The sequence below is a fragment of the Diceros bicornis genome, chromosome 16 (assembly GCF_020826845.1).
Source record: "Diceros bicornis minor isolate mBicDic1 chromosome 16, mDicBic1.mat.cur, whole genome shotgun sequence".
NCBI classification, from domain to species: Eukaryota; Metazoa; Chordata; class Mammalia; order Perissodactyla; family Rhinocerotidae; genus Diceros; species Diceros bicornis.
The window spans coordinates 16,448,196-16,469,009 of NC_080755.1; the positions used below are offsets into that span (position 1 = coordinate 16,448,196).

At 38.1% G+C, this 20,814-nt stretch overlaps 1 protein-coding gene across 5 annotated transcripts in view; it reads right to left on the reverse strand.

Annotated features, from left to right (window-relative positions):
* Window positions 1-20,814, reverse strand: part of METTL4 (methyltransferase 4, N6-adenosine) — a 315,176-nt gene that overhangs the window by 261,777 nt on the left and 32,585 nt on the right. The window lies entirely within an intron of this gene.

Genomic DNA, 20,814 nt, shown 5'->3' on the forward strand with positions numbered 1-20,814 from the left:
GGTCTCAAGAAATATACTGTATTTCTCAAGAGTCTAAATTAAAGTAACGATATCCGCAGGCTGGCATTTCATAGATGGCTAGTCAGTAAAGAGCAATGACAGCACCACCTCACCCAATCCTAAAGACCAGAAAAAGCAGGTACATTCTGATTCATTTGCATATTTGTAACCAGAAAGTACTAAACTTTATGCTAAAAGAGCATATTCTAGCATTACTTACAGCAACTGGCATAACGCCTGGTGGGGATGGCTGTGGATAGTGGACATTAAAGGGCTCAGAATCTTGCCTGCTTGTCTTTGAATCCTAGTTCTGCCACTTACTAGCTGTGTGTGGTAAGTACTTAACATCCTTGGATCTCTCTTTCATCATCTGTAAAACAGCAATGATAACAGCTACTTTCCAGGGTTGTCGTGAGACTTAGAAATTATGTAGGAAGTGTATCTCATTTTTAAACTAGCTTTCCTTAAAAATGTAAAATATTCTCATGGTGGAAAAACAGTTGAATGGTACTTAGGAGGACAAAATGGCATTTATATTTTTATGTGGAAACAGGTTACTTCTGTGTTAGGCTAAGATAATCACAGTTGGTACTTCTGTGTTAGGCTAAGATAATCACAGTTGGGTTATGTTTCAAAGCAAATTCATCCCTAAAATGTTTAAACAAATTGTATCTCCTTTCATTTCTGTCATTATGTGCCCCTTCCTTTCAAGACAAGTTTCATGATGTAGCTGAATGTGAAGTAATTTAAGCACTGAAAGCCCGGAGTTCAGATTTCATTCTCTGTTAGCTCTATAAGCTATGGTCAATGACTTAACTTCTCCAAATTCCAATTTTCTCAACTATTAAGTCCATATAATAACCCCTAATTCAGTCTACCTCAAGGAAATATAAGGAAAATGCACAATTTATGCAATAATTCTTTTTTTTTTTGGTGAGGAAGATTAGTCCTGAGCTAATATCTGTTGCCAATCCTCCTCTTTTTGCTGAGGAAGATAGGCCCTAGGCTAACATCCATGCCCATCTTCCTCTACTTTATATATGGGACGCCTGCCACAGCATGGCTTGATAAGCAGTGCATAGGTCCGTGCCCAGGATCTGAACCTGTGAACCCTGGGCCGCTGAAGCAGAGCACGCGAACTTAACCACTATGCCACCGGGCTGGCCCCGGAATAATTCATTTTAATCAACAAGGGCATCAATTTTTCCATATCTGGAAAGTATTTAGTGAATACATTGAGAAAGTATCCACACTATTTAGTGAACATTTACATTGCCCAATTCACTCTTATAAAGACAATAATAACAATTGTCTTTTTTAGCAAAGTAAATTTAGCAATACAATTTTTTAATAATGGCAAGAATATATGACTTGAAATTAAGAAATTTGGATTAATTTTCATTAATCATTTAATATACAATAGTGCTTTATTCACTTTAATGTATAATAAAAGATATTCATTTATTTATTTATTCAACAAATATTTATTGAACACGTACTATGTGCCATCACTGTTCTAGGCACTAAGAATAGAGCAAAAAACAAATTTTTCAATTAAAATAAATACTTTTAATTAAATTTTAAGTTAAATTAAATACTTATTTAAGTAGACAATGTACCTTCCCACACATATTCTCATTTTGATACTCAAAACCACATGAGGTGAGCAGGTGAGGCTCAAAGATGTCAACAGACTTTACCAGGATCAGTAACAAGTTGTGGCAACTTCAACCCACTTCTTCTGACTCTTAACACATTTCTTCCAATATACAATACTCTCTGTGAAAAGGTAAGTCCTGATTCTTTAAAGAATAGCACTCTACTCAACTAGATTATACTATCCCCAGATGACCAAAACACAGTTCGAGGAAATATTCATTCCTATTAGTTCTGAGAACTACACTGTTTTATCTGTAAGAAATAGAAAGATTTAAAATGCTGCTTCCAGTTACTGTCCCATTTTTCGGCTCATTCTTTATATCAAAATTCCTTAAAAGAGTGATTTATATTTACTCTCTCCATCTTCCTCCTCTCCATTTTCTCTTTAATTCACTCCAATGAGACTTTTATCCCACCACTCCACTAAAAACACTCCTGTCAAGATGACCAATCACCTCTCCCTTGTGAAATCTGATGTGCATTCATATTATTCCAAACATATGCATCATTGACACAGTTGTTACCCACACCTTGTTTAAGCATATTCTTTACTTGGCTTCATATTTCAGTCTTGTCCCCTTCCCTTCCCAGATCCTCTTCCCTTTCCATCTTCTCATCTTTTCCCATTTTCCCTTTCCATCTTCCTTTCCTGGGGTGTAAGAATTAATGGCAGGCAGAGGTGCGGGGGTCGGAAGGGGGCATGTGAAGTATCTTGGCAGCATGCCTACTAGTGTCCAAGGATGTGGGATGTGAAGGAGTGAGTAAGGGAAGCTACATGGAGGCATAATTTCAGCATACCCAACAGTGCCCCAGAATGCAGGGCACGGCAGGAGGTGGGTGAAGGGCCTGCACAGTGGCTGCGTACACAAAGGTACATTGGCAGTAACCCTGTATAGATCAATAGATTCAATTTATCTCAATCAAAACCCAGTAGATGTTTTTGTAGAAAGTGACAACCTGATTCTAAAATTTATATGGAAATTCAAAGTACCTAGAATAGCCAAAATAACATTATGAAATAAGCCAGACCCAGAAAGAGAAATATTGTACGATCTCACTTATATGTGAAATCTAAAACAGTCAAACTCATAGAAGCCAAGAGTAGAATGGTGGTTACTGGGCGCTGAGGAAAAGCAGAAATGGGGAGGTGATGGTCAAAGGCCCAAAGTTTCAGTTACTCAAGATAAGTAAGTTCTGCAGATTTACTATATAGCATATTGCCTATAGCTAACAATACTGTACTGTAATACTTAAAATTTGCTAGGAGGGTAGATCTTATGGTAAGTTCTCTTAACACATACACAATAATAATAATAACAACAAGGGTAAGAAGAAACTTTGAGAGGTAATGGATATGTTTATGGCCTTGACGGTGGTGATGGTTTCACGGTGTACACTTATCCCCCAACTCATCAAGCTGTATACATTAAATATGTACAGCTTTTTACATATCAATCACATCTCAATAAAATGGTTTAAAAACAAATAAATAAATAAATAAGTGTGGGCTTTGGAGTAAAAAAGACCGGAGTTCAGGTCTCAGTTTTGCCACTTATTAGCTATGTGACTTTGACCAAATCATTTAAACTCTCTGATCCTCACTTTGCTCATCTGTAAAATGAGGACACCACAGATGGAATAATGAATAATATGATGTCTGGGATTTTCTTTTTAACAACCCAGGTGCGAAAAGTGAGCAGAAGTATGAATTAATCAAAACTGGCCATAAGTTGATAATTTTGAAGTTGGATGATGGGTACACAGAGATTCATTATATCATTGTCTCTATTTTATGTATGGTTGAAATTTCCGTAATATATAGCCTAGGAAAATTAATTTAAAAATATGAATGCCTTGGGGCCAGCCCGGTGGCGCAAGCGGTTGAGTGCGCACGCTCTGCTGCGGCGGCCCAGGGTTCACCGGTTCGGATCCTGGGCATGCACCGACGCACAACTTGTCAGGCCATGCTGTGGCGGCGTCCCATATAAAGTGGAGGAGGATAGGCATGGATCTTAGCCCAGGGCCAGTCTTCTTCAGCAAAAAGAGGAGGACTGGCAGATGTCAGCTCAGGGCCAATCTTCCTCACAAAAAAAAAAAAAAATGAATGCCTCATCAGAAAAATGGATAATCAATGAGAACTGTTGATAATGCATGAAAGAAACTTTAATAAAATGCCAAATATTTTTAAATGTTTGGTTTTACTAATAATTTTTAAATATAAATTTTACAAATAAAAATGATACCTAAGTGATGACCAAAAAAATAAACAAACGAAGTTTGTTGACTGATCCTATCTGATTTCAAGACTTATTATAAACGACAGTAATCAAAATAGTGTGGAATTGACATAAATAAAGACATAGTTCAATGGAACAAAACTGAGAATCTGGAAATAGACGCATATATCTTTGTCAATTGTTTTCAACAAAGATGCCAAGGCAATTGAATAGCAGAAAAGAAAGATTTATCAACAATTTGTGCTATATTAACTGGTTATACATTTGGAAAAAAATGAACATTGAGCTTTTACCTCACACCATATACAAAAAAAACTAAAAATGGATCATAAACCAAACTGTATAAAACTTCTAGAAGAAAACATAACAGAAAATCTTAACGACTCTGGGTTTAGTAAAGATTTTTAAAATAGGACACAAAAATCGCAAACTATAAAAGGAAAAAAAAACCAACAAATAGAGCTTCATCGATATTTTAAATGTTTTTTCTTCAAAAGACATTTTTGTACAACTTAAGGAGAAACAGATCAATTCCTCAAAAACCACAAATTACCAAAATTCTACCAAGATGAAATAGATAATTTCCCATAACTATAACCATTAAATTGAATCTGTAATTAACAGTTCCCCAAAAAACAAATCTCCAGGGCCAGATGATTTTACTAGCATATTTCACCAAACATTTAAAGAACTAATAACAATTCTACAAAATTCCTTCAAGAAAAGAGAAGAAAAGGGAACACTTCCCAACTCATTTTATGAGGCCAGTATTAGCCTATAATCAAAACCAGACAAAGACAAAAAAAAAAAAAAAAAACCTAGAGAATAATATTTCTCATGAACTTAAGACATAAAAATCTTCAACCAAATATTAGCATATCAAAAACAGCAGTGTATAAAAAAGAATTATAGACCTCATCTAAGAGGGATTTATTCCAGATATAAAAGGCTGCTTCGATGTTTGAAAATCAGTAAATGCATAATACATGTTATCAATAGACTAAAGAAGAAAAATGATATGATCATATCAATTGACACAGAAAAAGCATTTGACGAAATACAGTATCCATTCATGATAAAAACTCTCAGAATAGGAACAGAAGGAAACCTCTCCAAGTTGATAAAAAGCACCTAAAAAAACCTTACAAGTAAGATTATACTTAATGGTGAAAGACTGAATATGCTTTTCCCCTAAGATTAAGAACAAGGAAAAGCCACAATGAGAAAAGCCACTACTTCCTGTAATAGCTAAAATCTAAAAGACTGACCATACCAAGTTGTTGGCAAAGATATGAAGGAACAAGAATTCTCATTTGCTGCTTGTAGGGAATATAAAATAGTACAATCACTTTGGAATACTATTTGGCCATTTCTTAAAAAGTTAAACTTATACCTACTATGTGACCCAGGCATTCCACTCTGAGGTATATACCCAAGAGAAATGAATGCATAGATCCATACACAAAAAAAATATGAATGTTTACAGAAACTTTACTTATAATAGCCCCAGCCTAAAAACAACACAAACGACCATCAACAGAAGAATTATGGTAGGAAAATTCTAAGAATGACCCCCAATGACCCACATCCTAGTAGAATTCCCTCCTCTTTGATTGTGAGTGGCACCTGTGAATAGGAGATATCACTCCCACAATTATGTTACCTTATATGGCAAAAGGGAGATTATCCACGTGGACCAATCTAATCACAAAAGCCCTTTAAAAGCAGAGTATTTTCTCTGGCAGATAGAAGAAGGCAAAGTTAGAGAGATTGGAAGCACAAGAAGGATTTGACACATGCTGCTGGCTCTGAAGATGGAGAGGGGTGTACCCTTTAGGAACTGAGAGCAACCTCTGCTGTCAGCCAGCGAGGAAACAAGGGACCTCAGTCCTACAACCATGTGGAACTGAATTCTGCCAACAATCTGAATGAGCTTGGAAGCAGATTCTTCCTGAGAGCCCCCAGATAAGAGTCCAGCTTGACCAACTCCGTTCTTTTGACCTTATGAGACCCTAGGCAAAGAATCCAGTCTAGCCTGCCTGGAATTCTTACCCACAGATTTGTGAGACTAAAAAAACTTCTGGTGCTGTTTCAAACCTCTATGTTTGTGGTAACTTGTTATACAACAATAGAAAACTGATACATCTTTTGGTTTCTGCAAGTGGGGTGCTGTGATAACAAATACCTAAAACGTGGCTTTGACATTGGGCAGTGGTAGAGACTGGAAGAATTTTGAGGAGCATGATAGAAGGCTTGAACAGACTGCTGGAAGAAATATGAACATTAAAGATGCAGCTGTGGAGAGCTAAGAAAGAAGTGAGGAGAAGCTAAGAAAGAATATGTCATTGGAAACTAGAGAAAGAAAAATTCTTATCATATAGAAGCAGAAAACGTAGCAAAATTATATCCTGCAGTTATGTGGAAAGCAGAATTCAAAAGTAATGAACTTGAATATTTAGTTGAGGAGATTTCCAAGCAAAGTGTTAAAGGTGCTCCCTGGTTTCTTCTTGCTGCTATATATAGTAAAACGCAAGAGGAGATAAATTAAGTTAAGGAATCAGGACTTGCTGATTTGGGAAGTTCTTGGCCTATCCAGATGGCAAAAGATGCTAAGAGGCTGCTTCTGAAATTGTGGCATAAAGAAAAGGCTGGGTGTGTGACTGTACAACCCTTTGCTAAAACCTGGAAACACCAAAGGGTCAAAGCATTCAGCCACACAAAAGATCCTTCCAAGAGATTAAGGGTGTTCCTAATAGATCTTCTCAATCAAGAGGGCCTCTTGCCTGGGGATAGGATGGAGAAGGTTAGAGAAGATAGGCGTGGTTAGAGAAGATGGATTATAAGGGGCCATGAGAAAATCTTGGGAGATGATGATTATGTTTATTATCTTGTTTGTGAGGGTGGCTTCACAGGTGAACACAGAAGTCAAAGCTCATTAAACTGTACATTATAAATACGTGCAATTTACTTACACCAATAATATCCCAATATAGCTGTACAAATAATAAAAATAAGCCTCCTAGATAACTTTAGGAAAAAAAGACCAAATAATATTGTCATTCAAAAGGTGGAGAAGGCAGAGAAGCAAGTAAAAAATCCTCAGTTAATTTAGCCTCTACTTCTGTTAAATTGATAAATTGTATGCACTAATACCTTCTATATTTCTAGAAAAAGAATTTTTAAAAGTACACAATCTAGAAAGAACAAAATGCTTCCTTTGTAACTCCTCTGACCTCGCATATTTTAGCTGCCTGTCTAGTAACATCATTACAAGCCACGAGAGTTAGAAAATAAACCAAAATTTAATCAGGACATAGTCTCTGCTCTCCATTTCTCATATCGCTTAGTAATCTCTAAGTGATCTGCTTTTCTGAACTTCTGCATCACTTTCCGTCTGTTCCACAGCTTAGTGTTTGACTGTGGCTTGTTATGCTCTAATGGTTTCTTGCAGGAGTCTTGTCTACTCAATTGAATTCAAAGATACTTGAAGGCCAAGAGTCAGTTCATTCATTCATTAAATATTGGCAGTCCCAGGTATGCTGGTAGGAGAAACATAAATAAAAATTTGTCCTACCTCCCATAATCTACTGAGAGAAGACATAAAGTCTATTATTAAAAAAAAGACCCACCTAAAGAATAAACCACTTTCTGCTTACATGATAAATGTGAGGAAAAACCTATCTGGATAATCCATATACATGCAAAGTGGCTCTAAGAGCAATAAATGCTTTCCTTTAAAAAAAAAAGATGGATCATGAAATAAGAAGTGTTGCCAGAAAGACTGTAAATAAAGAAAAATGAGCATATACATTGAACACCTTCTAGATACCAGACCCTATCCTAGGCACCTTCACATATGGTATTTCACTTCATCCCCATAATAATCCTACAAAATCCAAAGATGAGCCTTCTTATTCCTCAGAAAAGGAAGGAGGATATCATAGTTTATAAGTAGTTATTCAAAGCCACTCAGAAGCTAAATATCAAGATTCAATATATAGGGTCAGCCCCATGGCTTAGCGGTTAAGTGCACGTGCTCCGCTGCTGGCGGCCCGGGTTCGGATCCAGGCACGCACTGATGCACCGCTTCTCTAGCCACGCTGAGGCCACGTCCCACATACAGCAACTAGAAGGATGTGCAACTATGACATACAACTATCTACTGGGGCTTTGGGGGGCGGGGAAAGGAGGAGGATTGGCAATGGATGTTAGCTCAGAGCCGGTCTTCCTCAGCAAAAAGAGGAGGATTAGCATGGATGTTAGCTGACCTTCCTCAAAAAAAAAAAAGATTCAATATATAGATCCAACCGATCCCAAACCCTAGTTCTTCCTGAGAGAGGAAGGTCCATGAGCAAAAGTAGAGAGTCCTAAATTCAGGTAACAGCAAATAGTCCAATTTGACTATGTAGGGGAGGAAGAATTATTCCTCTGCCCCCCTAGGTCCTTCTGGCTGGTCTAAGAATTAAATTGACATGAAACAGAGTAACAGGAGAAAAACGAATTTAATAACATGTGTACATGGGAGAAACCCAGGAAAAGTGAGTAACTCACCAACACGGCAGAAGCCACTACATTAAATACCATCCTCGGCTAAAGACAGAAGATGTTGGGGGTAGTGGTTTGGGACTTCAGAGGGGAGGAAGGCAATTTATATGGAGATGGAAAAGCAAATGTTTGATAAACAAACATTGACCATGCCTTGGAAAGACAACGAGAGATGAAGAGGACTTTGATTAAATGGTCCTTGATATGTTCCTCCCTGTCTATCAGACCTAGTTTATATAATACTATAATTAACTTATGCCATTAGCTCCTTCCTGGAACAGGTCTTCTATCAAATTCATTTAGGCAGTTAGGGGTGAGATCAGAGTTCCTTCCTGAGTCGTTTTTTCTTAAAAAGTAATCAAGCCAGGGGCCAGCCCAGTGGCATAGCACTTAAGTTTGCACACTCCACTTCGGTGGCCCAGGGTTCACCAGTTCGGATCCTGGGCACAGACCTACGCACTGCTCATCAAGCCATGCTGAGGCAGCATCCCACATAGAAGAGCTACAACTCTACAACTATGATACACAACTATGTACTGGGGCTTTGGGGAGAAAAAAGAAAAAAGAGGGAGACTGGCAACAGATATTAGCACAGGGCCAATCTTCCTAAAAAAAAAAAAGAGGCTTAAGAGACATAAAAAAAAGGCGGGGCCGGCCAAGTGGCGCAAGCAGTTAAGTGCGCGTTCTCCGCTGCGGCGGCCCAGGGTTCGCCGGTTCGGATCTCAGGCACACACCGACACACCGCTTGTCAGGCCACGCTGTGGCAGGCATCCCATATAAAGTGGAGGAAGATGGGCATGGATGTTAGCCCAGGGCCAGTCTTCCTCAGCAAAAAAAGAAGAGGATTGGCAGATGTTAGCTCAGGGCCGATCTTCCTCACAAAAAAAAAAGTAACCAAGCCAAAGAGACACATTTTGCAATGGCAAATTCTGATCCTTCACAACTAACATTCAGAGTTTATGTAGGTAATGTTGGGAGAAGCTAAAAATCAAGCTGGGTATCATGTCTTTCCTTAAAGATATTGACCAAAAATGATTTTAATACTGCAAACAACCATTCACTTGCCTTAACCGTCATCCAAAGTTATTCCATTGTTGTGTTACAGTTATCTGATAATTAGGCCAAAGCCTAACCAGAAAAAGTGGATGAAATAATAGTTTTCCTCATGCCCTCCACTCCTAGAGATCAATTTGTTATCTGGTTCCAAGGATTTAGACTACTGAAGAAGTCTAAGAGGTTTCACTCAAGTTCACGGAAGCCCCAGAAGATCTAGCTTAACTCCTAGGAATATTTAGGGGAAAAGGTTGGTTGTGGAGTTATCATGGTATTCTGACTTGCTTTCAAGCTGGAGCAGACTGGTCAATAGAGCCATGAATTTAATTAAGAACCTCTTTGGAGTTCTGGGTTGGTCCATACAGCCAAACACTGATAACAGGTCACCATGGTGCATAAAATAATTTGAACCTATACTTACCTTAATCTCTCCTTTCTAACCACTTGAACAGCCACCTTCAAGTCCCAGTCTGTATTTTGCAGAAGAACTTCCTTAAAAATGTGAATTTAAAATGACTAAAATGATTGAGGAAAATACAACTGAATGGTAAATGTGCTCAAGGTTTATGTCAAAGGGCTTAGCAGCCCATCTGATTCTGAGTCAGTCTGAGTTGCACTCAGGCTATCAATTAACTAATGTCACTAAAATCTCTAACAGAAAATATTGTGTTAATAACCCAAGACTGATGATATCATGTATAGATAAAGGTACGTTTGCATGATTATATATGAACCATTCTAAATTTGTTTCAGGCCACACAATAGATCTTCTGATTAGTAGCTAATGAGCCTACTATTAAGATCTCAGGTTTATTAGCAAACACGGTACAACACAAAGTGCCTTAATATAGGAATCAGGATAGAATTCAAGTTTTGCGTTATCACTTATTAGCCATGTCAGCTAGCCTCTACGAACCTGTTCCCTCATTATAACTACAACTTCATAAGATTGCTTTCAGGATAAAGTGATATATAAAGTAAAAGAATTCTGGTAACCGGAGAACAATGCCAACAGCACTTCCCAGGGTGTGGAAGGCCCATGGCTCATGATATGAGTCAAATGAGGCGAATGGACAGCACCTTCAGGGAAGGGAAGTCCCTTTAAGGTGATTATAATTCTCCTCTGAATCACAATCAGTAGAAAACCCAATGTCTCACTGAAGCTGAATACATAAAAATTCACTAAAAATATGTCTCTAGGGTACCAAGCCCGAAAAAGTAAGATTTGGGGGCCTAAGATTTTCTGGTAAGGATAAGTTTGAGTTATAGAATTTGGAGGACTAGAACAGAACAAGGTATATAAAGCCTATAGCAAGGATAGAGCAAAGGCAGCAACTATAAGCCAGTTCCAGACCTGAGTCATGGCCTAGCCCCTCTGCCCTCCTCCAAGACCACCACAGTGATGATGACCTCCTTCAAATGTTGCCATCCAAGAGGAGAAACCTATTCCCCACTGATGCCTTTCAGACGATCTGAAGAAACAGGCCTTATTTACTTGGTCTATACCTTATGAATTAGACAATCTCTTGGGTGGCTGTCTCAGTCCTTTCCAGGCTACTCTAACAAATTACCATAGACTGGGTGGCTTAAACAACAAACATTTATTTCTCATGGTTCTGGAGGTAGTAAGTTCAAGATCAGGGTACCAGCATGGTCAGGGTCTTGGTCAGAGCCCACTTCCTGGTTATGTCCTCACATGACCCTTTCTTGGTGCTTGCATGAAGAAAGAATGAGATCCCAAGTCTCTTCCTCTTTTTATAAAGGCATTAATCCCATCATGAGGGCCATATCCTGATAACCTCTAACCCTAATTACCTCCCAAAAGCCCAACCTGCAAATACCATCACATTGAGAGTTAGAGTTTCAGCATGTGAATTGAGGGGGGGACACAAACACTCAGTCCATATCTGTTGCACATAAAGACCAAATTCCTGACATCTCCAGCAAAGTGTGACAGACCTACTTTGAACCAAAATTAATGGGGCATGAGCCAAAAATCTCTGAATATGGAAAAAACAACAGAAAGGTCATCAATTAACTACTTATGGAAGTCATCAAAGAATAATGTAGAGTAACTATGCAGCTCAGCACGGCAGTATGCAATCAAGGGCTGAAGCCCAAAGTCACATGTGGCCTTTGTTTTAATTTAATTAGTTGTTTTCAGGCAAGACCACAATGGAAACAAAGGAAGATTTCAAAACTTCCTCATGTATGACATCAGGTGCAGGCTAGGAAATCTGATCTCAAGAAAAAGATTAAGAAAATATAACGTTTAGACAGAAAAACTCTATAGGCAGTATTCAGGTGAATCCCCTGAATCAGAGTACAGATTGTGATAAAGAAGTATTTTTGACCTTAAATTGAAAAATACGCAATGGGTCCAAACATTTATTGAGTGCTTAAAATATTCCAAGTACTGTTCTAAGTGCTTAATATGTATTAACTCATTTAATACTCATAACAACTCTATGAGGTAAGTACTATTATTGCCCATATCTATGGATGGAGAGGCCAAGGCATAGAGACTTAACTAACTTGCCCGAAACAAAAGCTAGTAGCTGAAAAAGTTGGGGTTAAAACCTAGGCAAGTTGGCTTCAGAATGCACTGACTGCTACACTGAACTTATTGTCTCATAAACAAAAAAGACCCTACGCCAACAGTGGCCAAGAGAACTAAAAGAAACTAAGTCAGACTTTGACTAGAGGATACAAATAAAGGCTGAACAGGAAAGGAAGACGAGTGACAAAAAGGATTAAGTTAAGGAAGATCTGCTTCCAAAAGAGTAGTTAAATGTTCTGTGACTTTATTCTAAGAGACCATGTGTGGGAAGGTGAAAGAATGTCAAGAGAAGGGCCATGAATTCCAAGGATACCATCTTATGAAGCAAGATTCCCCAAAGTCTGGAGTGGTGCCAGCTGTAAACTATGTGAAATGGCTGGGAGGCTTTTTGTGTGGGCTGCCCAGGACGCCCATTGTAATTGCAAGGCCCCTGGGTAAACCCAAATCAAAGCAAACTCTAGGGCTAGAATGCAATGATATCACTTTAGAAATCCTAAGTCATTTGCTCAGTTTTCCATGTTCTTTATTTTCTTTTTTTTTTTTTTTTGTGAGGAAGATCAGCCCTGAGCTAACATCCATGCCAATCCCCCTCTTTTTGCTGAGGAAGACTGGCCCTGAGCTAACATCCATGCTGATCTTCCTCCACTTTATGTGGGACGCCACCACAGCATGGCCTGACAGCAGTGCGTTGGTGCGCACCCAGGATCCAAACCCAGGCCGCCAGCAGCAGAGCTCGCGCACTTAACTGCTATGCCACGGGGCGGGCCCTCCATGTTCTTATATGAAATACAGCATGGACTTTGGAGTCAGGGAGCTGTGTATTCTAATCCAAATTTCAGGGGCCAGCCCAGTGGCACAGTGGTTAATTTTGCGCACTCCATTCAGTGGCCTAGGGTTTGAGGGTCCAGATCCTGGGTGGGGATCTACATACCACTCATCGAGCCATACTGTGGCGGTGTCCCACATACAAAATAGAAGAACACTGGCACGGATGTTAGCTTGGGGATGTGGGAGATCAAGATTTGGCCACCCTGATATCTATCTCTTTACCTTGGTTGTTTTCTCTAGGGACATTTGACCTCCCCCACTAACTGCCTAAAGAATTTGACATGGTGGCTCCTTCCTGGAACAGATCTATCATGATGGCTATAAAGATAAGGTAAGATGGAGATTACAATAGGAAAGGCACCAACAAGCCCCTCTTATCAGAAGTTCTGTCTCTCTGGCCACATTCTCTGGATGACCCTGCGAAGAGTTGCCAGACAATCACTTACATTTATAAGAGAAATCTCCAGTTGTAAAGGTATCTCCCTCTCTGTTTTGAGAAGAGAGGGGGATGGCCTCATTTCTAGAGGCTTATCAATGTGGAAGTTGAGGCCTTAAAGATGCATAATAACCTTACTCTTGTTTACTGTGCTTTAGTGGTAATCTCCTGTAACTGACTCCCCCCACCCCCAAAATCCTCCTTTGTCATTGGCTGAACATGGTATTTAAGACGAGAATTTCTGCTATTGTGTTGAGAAACGCAGTGTCCCTGCTTTCTCCCATGTATACATGTTATTAAACTTGGTATTATTTTCTCCTGCCAACCTGTCTTGTTAATTATTTGGCCAGCCATAAGAACCTTAAGGAAAAGGGCAGAGGGAGATTCTCCCTCTTCCTCCGACAGTTTTGGCGTAGTCGGCAGGATCCACACTGGCTGGCAAGTTGCCTTCTCTGCCTGGAAGACCTGCCTTCTCCCTGGACTACTGCAGATGGTGAGATACGGGAACGCCTGACGAAAGCCGGCAAAAGGTAAGACTTCTTACCACGTCAGCCTCCCAGAATCTCTATCTGCGGAGTCCGGTGGAAGGAAATGGTGAGAATTGTTTCTCTTTCTAAATTTAGATTGGCAGGAGAAAATATTTGGGAAACTAGTTTCTTGTGCTTTTAGTGACTCTTGGTTTAAATTTGGTAGAGTACTCTTGGTTTTGATCTTGATCCCTTTTCCTCCCAGAGATAGTCTTTCTCTTTTGTCTGTGTCTTTTGTCATAAGAAGGAAATACCATAGGGTAGGACGCAGGCATAGGCCCTATAAGCCTGCTATCCGGGCCGGCCCCACAGACTGGTGAGTTTGCGGGTCTCACCAGACTGGCGTCTACAAAGTTTGCTGTGGGTTAATATGCACGTGAAGTGAAGGTCATTGCCAAGGGCATCTTGGAAGCCAAAAAGGCTGCAAATTTGGTGGGCACGGGTCAAGCAGTTAAGAGCCATTAGGGCGCTCGCCACTTTCAGAAGACTCCCGTGACAGGATAAGTTGGGTCACGGAACGGGGTAGATGACACAGGTCCCCCGCCAACTGCAAGAAAATGTCCATGCAACGACAAGGTACTCTGTAACGCACACAGTCCCCAACCCCGCGGCACCTCCCCCGCTAGGTATTATTCTGGCTCCAAGAGACTTAAGGCATGGCTAAAGCTGTCATTGTGCACATAAGAAAAAAAAAAACCAGATGAGGTTTTTCCTTCTGTCTTGTTCTGTGTCCTGAGAAAACTTGGCTTTGTGACCAGTGAGAATATTCTCCTTGGTCTCCACCATACGGAAGGTGCATTTACCGGGGTGCACCTTGGTGGCCAGTTGAGTAGACTGGGGTTCCGAACTGTCTCTTTGTCCGCCTGTGCCAAGCTCTCAGGGGAGTTTGTCATAAAGGGCCCAGTCCATAAGGGCTTTTGTCGTCTTAACCATCGTTGCTTGTTAGTGCTGGAAAAATCCCATTCCAGTATCGCCTGACCGGTGTCACAGATTAGCGGGTCTGTGACTGGAGGCGTCCCACACTATTGTGGGAGACCGGAGACACCGTTTTCACTACACCATCCTTACCGCCTGTGCAACGAAGGTCTTTACTTTTTCTGAATGTCTTTGGGAGTGAATTCTGTGGATCATGGGGGCTACATCATCTGCGCCCTCACCAGGGACGCCTCTTGCGTCCATGGTAGATTTATTCTAAGCATGGAAAGTTACCTCCGGGTCTTTCCTTAAAAAGGCTTATTGGTTCGAGTCACTATTGGAATAAATATACAAATGAAGATCCTACTCGTCAATGGCCAGACGACAGATCCTTTGAATTGGGAAAACTTCTAAATTGGGGGAAAAAAATTTTTTTTTGAGAGCTCTCACATAATTGTTTAATTGGTACCTAAGAAAAAAGGCCAAAAAAAGGAAGGGAAAAATTTGACTAGCCTTAAGACCTTGACTCAGGTTACAATTGAATTGAGAACATGTAAAAGTGTAAGTGTTGATAAGATTATAAAGATTGGAATGTTTGAGCTAATTTTATATAAAGAGGTTACATCAACTTTGCCTGAGTATGTTTTAAAATGTCTGACTGGGAATGCTTCCCTTGTCCAAAATTAGAAGACCAAGACCTATTAATAAAAGTCTTAATGATAACTATGTTTAAAGGTATAAGAGGTGATGAAATTTACATGAAATTTTGTAGAAAAAAACTGATGTTATTTCTATTACAGAACTGGTTAAGAAAAATAGTAATTTAAATGATGGCTAATTTTATCTAATGTCTTATGAAGTCTTATAGGCAATCTAAATAATTATTGGGAATAAGTAACTAAATAGTTGTGAAAAAGATAAATGTTGGATGAACTTTAAACAATAATTATGTATTATGGTGGTTACAGCTTCCAAACTCTTTTTGGTGACTTAAAACTTTAGAGTTTTGCTAAAATTTATGATAAAAATTCTCTGAGTATCATCATTTCCAAATAACATAAGATATTAGACATTGATTGTTAAATGTACATTTGTCTACTTTTGGCTTTTCATTACAGGAAAACGAAAAGGTGTTTTGGGTCTATTGGTAAACATGTGTTTTATTCAAAGATTGTACTATAAAGTAACATATTTCTAGAAGTTATGAAATGTTCATAAATTTTCCAATCCACAAAATGCTAATGTAAAAAAAAAAACTTTATAACTGCTTACTTAGTTTTTACTTAGAAGTCAAAGTCTATAAGGGTTAAAATTTCTAATTAATATATGTGATTGAAGCTACTAAAAATTAAGAAAAATATGTCTGTGTACAAGAAAAGTAAGATATATAAAGAAGGAACAAAGAATAGAAATATTTTGTTTGATTGATTAAGAAAGATAAATTTGTCCTCAAGTACTAGAAGGGAAAAGAAAGACATGGGACAAATTCTGAATGTAAAAAGAAAGTTCTAGAAGGTTTGTGGAAGAGGAATTCTGGAAAAGGAGTTTTTACATGGTCAAGTTGGCGAACATTAAAATAAATTTAATTAAATAAATGAGTTATAATATCAGAAGTAAGCTGGTACAAAATTATAATTTGGTCTTATTTCTCTTAAAAGGATAATTTGCTTAAACTTGATAGAGAGGTTACAAAAGATTTTTCTTTACGTTTGGGTAAGTCTACCTAAAAGACAGAAAAAAAAAAAACTGTTAATTTCCTGTGTTCAAAAGACTGAGGTCTCTCTATTCAGGCTTTTTGGACTGTTAATGCTCTGTTTGCTTTGACTGTTTATATTTTTGACAAGCTCCCCAAAATTCATATCTTAAATAAAGTCTTTTTTTTACTTTTTTTCTTTGAGAATTTTCAAAGGGCCCTGAAACTTCTCAAAGAAATTTGCTCTCTTCCTATAAGGAGGAAGACAAAGAAATTTGCTCTCTACCTATAAAGAGGAAGATACTAAACTTATTAGGCTTATTCAGTATGTTAAATTACATAGAAAGCATTGTCAGACAAATGATGATAAGTCTGCTTAGGTGGTATTATGTGGGCAAATGTTATTGACATACGTGTTTTAAAATTGTATAACATTACTGAAATTCTGATCTGTCCTGGTTATCAATCATAATTCTGGTTATTATTATTTTAAAGTGTTTGTATGTCACAAAATTAACCAAATTTCTCTGTCAATTGCCATTTTGAGGTCTTGTTGTTTACAGACTTATTTCTTTGCTCTAATGCTTTTGTGAAATGTTTAAACTTCAGAAAAATTCATGGAAAGGACTCTGACATTTACACTGGAGTACAGGTTTCTGACAAACTTTCTGATCATAAAACTGAACTGGGTAAGAAATTACAAAAATCTGATGGAGAGACTGATAACTTCATGAAGCTGCTAACAGAAAGATTGGGATCAAGAATGGATTACACAGGACTGAAATAACTGATAAGGATAATTACAATTTTTATGATTTTTCATTTGAAGTATTGCTGAATTTTTAATGTTTTGGTTTTTCAGATTTAAGGAAAACTTTTTCTTGTTTCTCCTGAGCTAGCTATGACTTATAACAACTTGGTAAATGATATTTTTATAAGTAAAATAGAAATATTTATCTTTTTCTCTCTACCTGATCTCTCCAGGATTTGGAAACTCTTAGTAAGTGAGTATTATTGTTTTCATGGCAATATAGTTATTTGCATAAGTTCAATAAGAATCTGTTCTCCTTATAACAGGACACAATTGGAAACACTGGTTATATTACCAAGGCTGTGACTGGAACATCATATTTGCGATATAACCATACATTAGAGAAATGAAGATTAGACTTTATGGAATAAAGCCACGTGAAAATATTGGCCTGGTACCTTATGTTCCAAACAGCACTTACCAAGATAAGTAAAGAATGTCACTTATCTGGCAGGTACAAGGAACCTCAAAATATTTTGGGGGAACCTCAGAAGAGAGGAATTCACCCAAATCTGTAGGTATTACAGGCGAAGTCTGATGACAAAATCCTTGCCTTGGCTTTCCTAGCCTGGAGAGGCCTTTAAAGTTAAATCTGAGATTCCTTAAAAGTTCCAGCAAAGCAGATTTAAAAGAGCCTATGTGATCAACTGCTATTCTTGCTATACTTATGTAAATAATTGGGCCAACTCTATTGGAACTAGACTTATTTTGCAAACTAGTTAGTTTTAATTTGGCTATCTTTGATAAAAATGAGGGTGATTTTAGAGAGAAAAATTATATTTCAGTAAAAACTATAGTATACATTTGCGGATATTAGATCCTAGTTTTGTTAACTGTCTTTTAAGGTTTTTGTTTCATATCTGTTGACTGGACTGGATCCTGATTTCTTCTAGTCTCCTGAAATATCTGGCTACAGATGTCCAAACTAACGTTTTTGATTTTTTCCATCATTTTCATTTGAAATCACTGAAAACTGAACCTGCCCTTTTTCCTGAAGCCTTACAAACTGAAGCTGATGGACTTGATATAAACTTAAGAGATGACCTGACAACACCATCAAAGACATTTTAAACTGCAAAAGATACTTTGACGCTGACATCTAAAAATCATCTTAACTGGCTGTCCTCTGACCTCAGAAACTGGTTTACAATTTACTCCAACCATTAACCTTGTTTTTCTTTTGTTTACATAAAAATGCTTCTACTAAATACTTGATTGCTTGCTTCCATAATATAGGTGTAACCTTGAGAGCCCACCTGCATCACCACCTTCCAAAATGAACTTAACTGAACTGATCTATTATCAGGACTAAGAAATGTGTTCAGTGAGATGAAACAGCCTACCAACTCAGCTTCTGGACTATGAAACTTCTTTAAGTTTCAAAAGGACTGTGAAACTTTTAGTTTCAAAGGCGGGACTGTGGGAGATCAAGATTTGGCCACCCTGAAATCTATCTCTTTACCTTGGTTGTTTTCTCTAGGGACATTTGACCTCCCCCACTAACTGCCTAAAGAATTTGACATGGTGGCTCCTTCCTGGAACAGATCTATCATGATGGCTATAAAGATAAGGTAAGATGGAGATTACAATAGGAAAGGCACCAACAAGCCCCTCTTATCAGAAGTTCTGTCTCTCTGGCCACATTCTCTGGATGACCCTGCGAAGAGTTGCCAGACAATCATTTACCTTTATAAGGGAAATCTCCAGTTGTGAAGGTATCTCCCTCTGTTTTGAGAAGAGAGAGGGATGGCCTCATTTCTAGAGGCTTATCAATGTGGAAGTTGAGGCCTTAAAGCTGCATAATAACCTTACTCTTGTTTACTGTGCTTTAGTGGTAATCTCCTGTAACTGACTCCCCCCACCCCCAAAATCCTCCTTTGTCATTGGCTGAACATGGTATTTAAGATGAGAATTTCTGCTATTGTGTTGAGAAACGCAGTGTCCCTGCTTTCTCCCATGTATACATGTTATTAAACTTGGTATTATTTTCTCCTGCTAACCTGTCTTGTTAATTATTTGGCCAGCCATAAGAACCTTAAGGAAAAGGGCAGAGGGAGATTCTCCCTCTTCCCCCGACAGGGACAATCTTCCTCAAGTAAAAAGAGGAAGATTTGCAAGGGATGTTAGCTCAGGGCCAATCTTCCTCACGAAAAAAAAACAAAAAAATCCCAAATCTAATCCAAGTTTCAATACTTAATATGATGTGGACAAATTAATCACCTCAGCCTCAGTTTTCTTAACTATTAAATGGAGATAATATCTCTCAGGGCGGTGCAAGAATTAAACGTAATAAAGCCATGCACCGTATAACGATGTTTCCATCAACAACGGACTACATATATAACAGTGGTCCCATAAGATGAGGTGTGTAGGCTATACCATTGTGTAAGTACACTCTATGATGTTCCCATAATGACAAAATTGCCTAACGACACATTTCTCAGAACGTATCCCCATCGTTAAGCGACACATGACTTATGTACAAAAAACACAGTGAAGAGTATAACACACACTGTTCACCTAAGTTAGTTCTATTCTTTTTTCCTGACCATTTCCAAGAGTCCTAAAAGACACTAAGCCTGCAAAAAGAATGATAGAAAAAAAAATCCTTACAAGTTTTAAAGGTAATATAAAAAGCTCTGAATGAAAATATCTTACAATATTAAATACATTGAACAATAAATCCATGAGGTCAGTTGGCTAAACCTCAGTGGTAATGAAGTCAGAGTGCAATGCTCTTAGTCTGGTCTTTTTCTTCTCACAGCAAAAACAGAAGTATGCTATTGTTTTATCTTGCAGAATCATCCTTTGTTCAAAAAGGAGCCCAGTAATTAAACAGGTGTTACAAACAAAGCCCAGAGGTTATACAACTTAGGAGCAGAGCTAAGACTAGAACTTCTCTCTCTAGAATACCAGACTAAGTGAATAAAAATTCTCTCTTTTTCTCTCTTTATGATGCAAAAATAAAAGTCCAAAAACGTGATGAGGATAAAATGTTTCCACAAACTGTATAAAATCTATAAATATCATAAGCTCAAAAAAGTTTCAAACGGGGTTGTGAGAAGTTTGCTTCAAGTTCAATATCTTTTTCCTTTCAAATAACAAGATGGAACACCTCTATAAATACAAAGCTAAGCCTCTGATACTATACTCATACACTCAAAGAATGAACAAACTTCAAAAAGAACATTTTTCTTTGGCAAAATCAGTAAATAAATTGGTAACCTTGTCAGATAACCATTTCACTCTAATATTCTACTTAGATAAATATTTGTAGAAAATCTGTAAATAGTATAAATACTTTTCTTAAAATGCTAAGTGAAAGAAGCCAGACACAATAAATCACACATTCTAGATTCCACTTATATACAATTCTAAAAAAGCAAAACTAATGAGAGGAAACAAATCACTGTTTGCCAAGCTAGGGGTGGGAGGAGGGGACTGACTTCAAACGGACACATGAGTTTTGGCATGAAGGAAAAGTTCTATATCATTAGTATGGTGGTAGATAGACAACTGTATATATGTTTTCAAAACTCACCAAATTCTA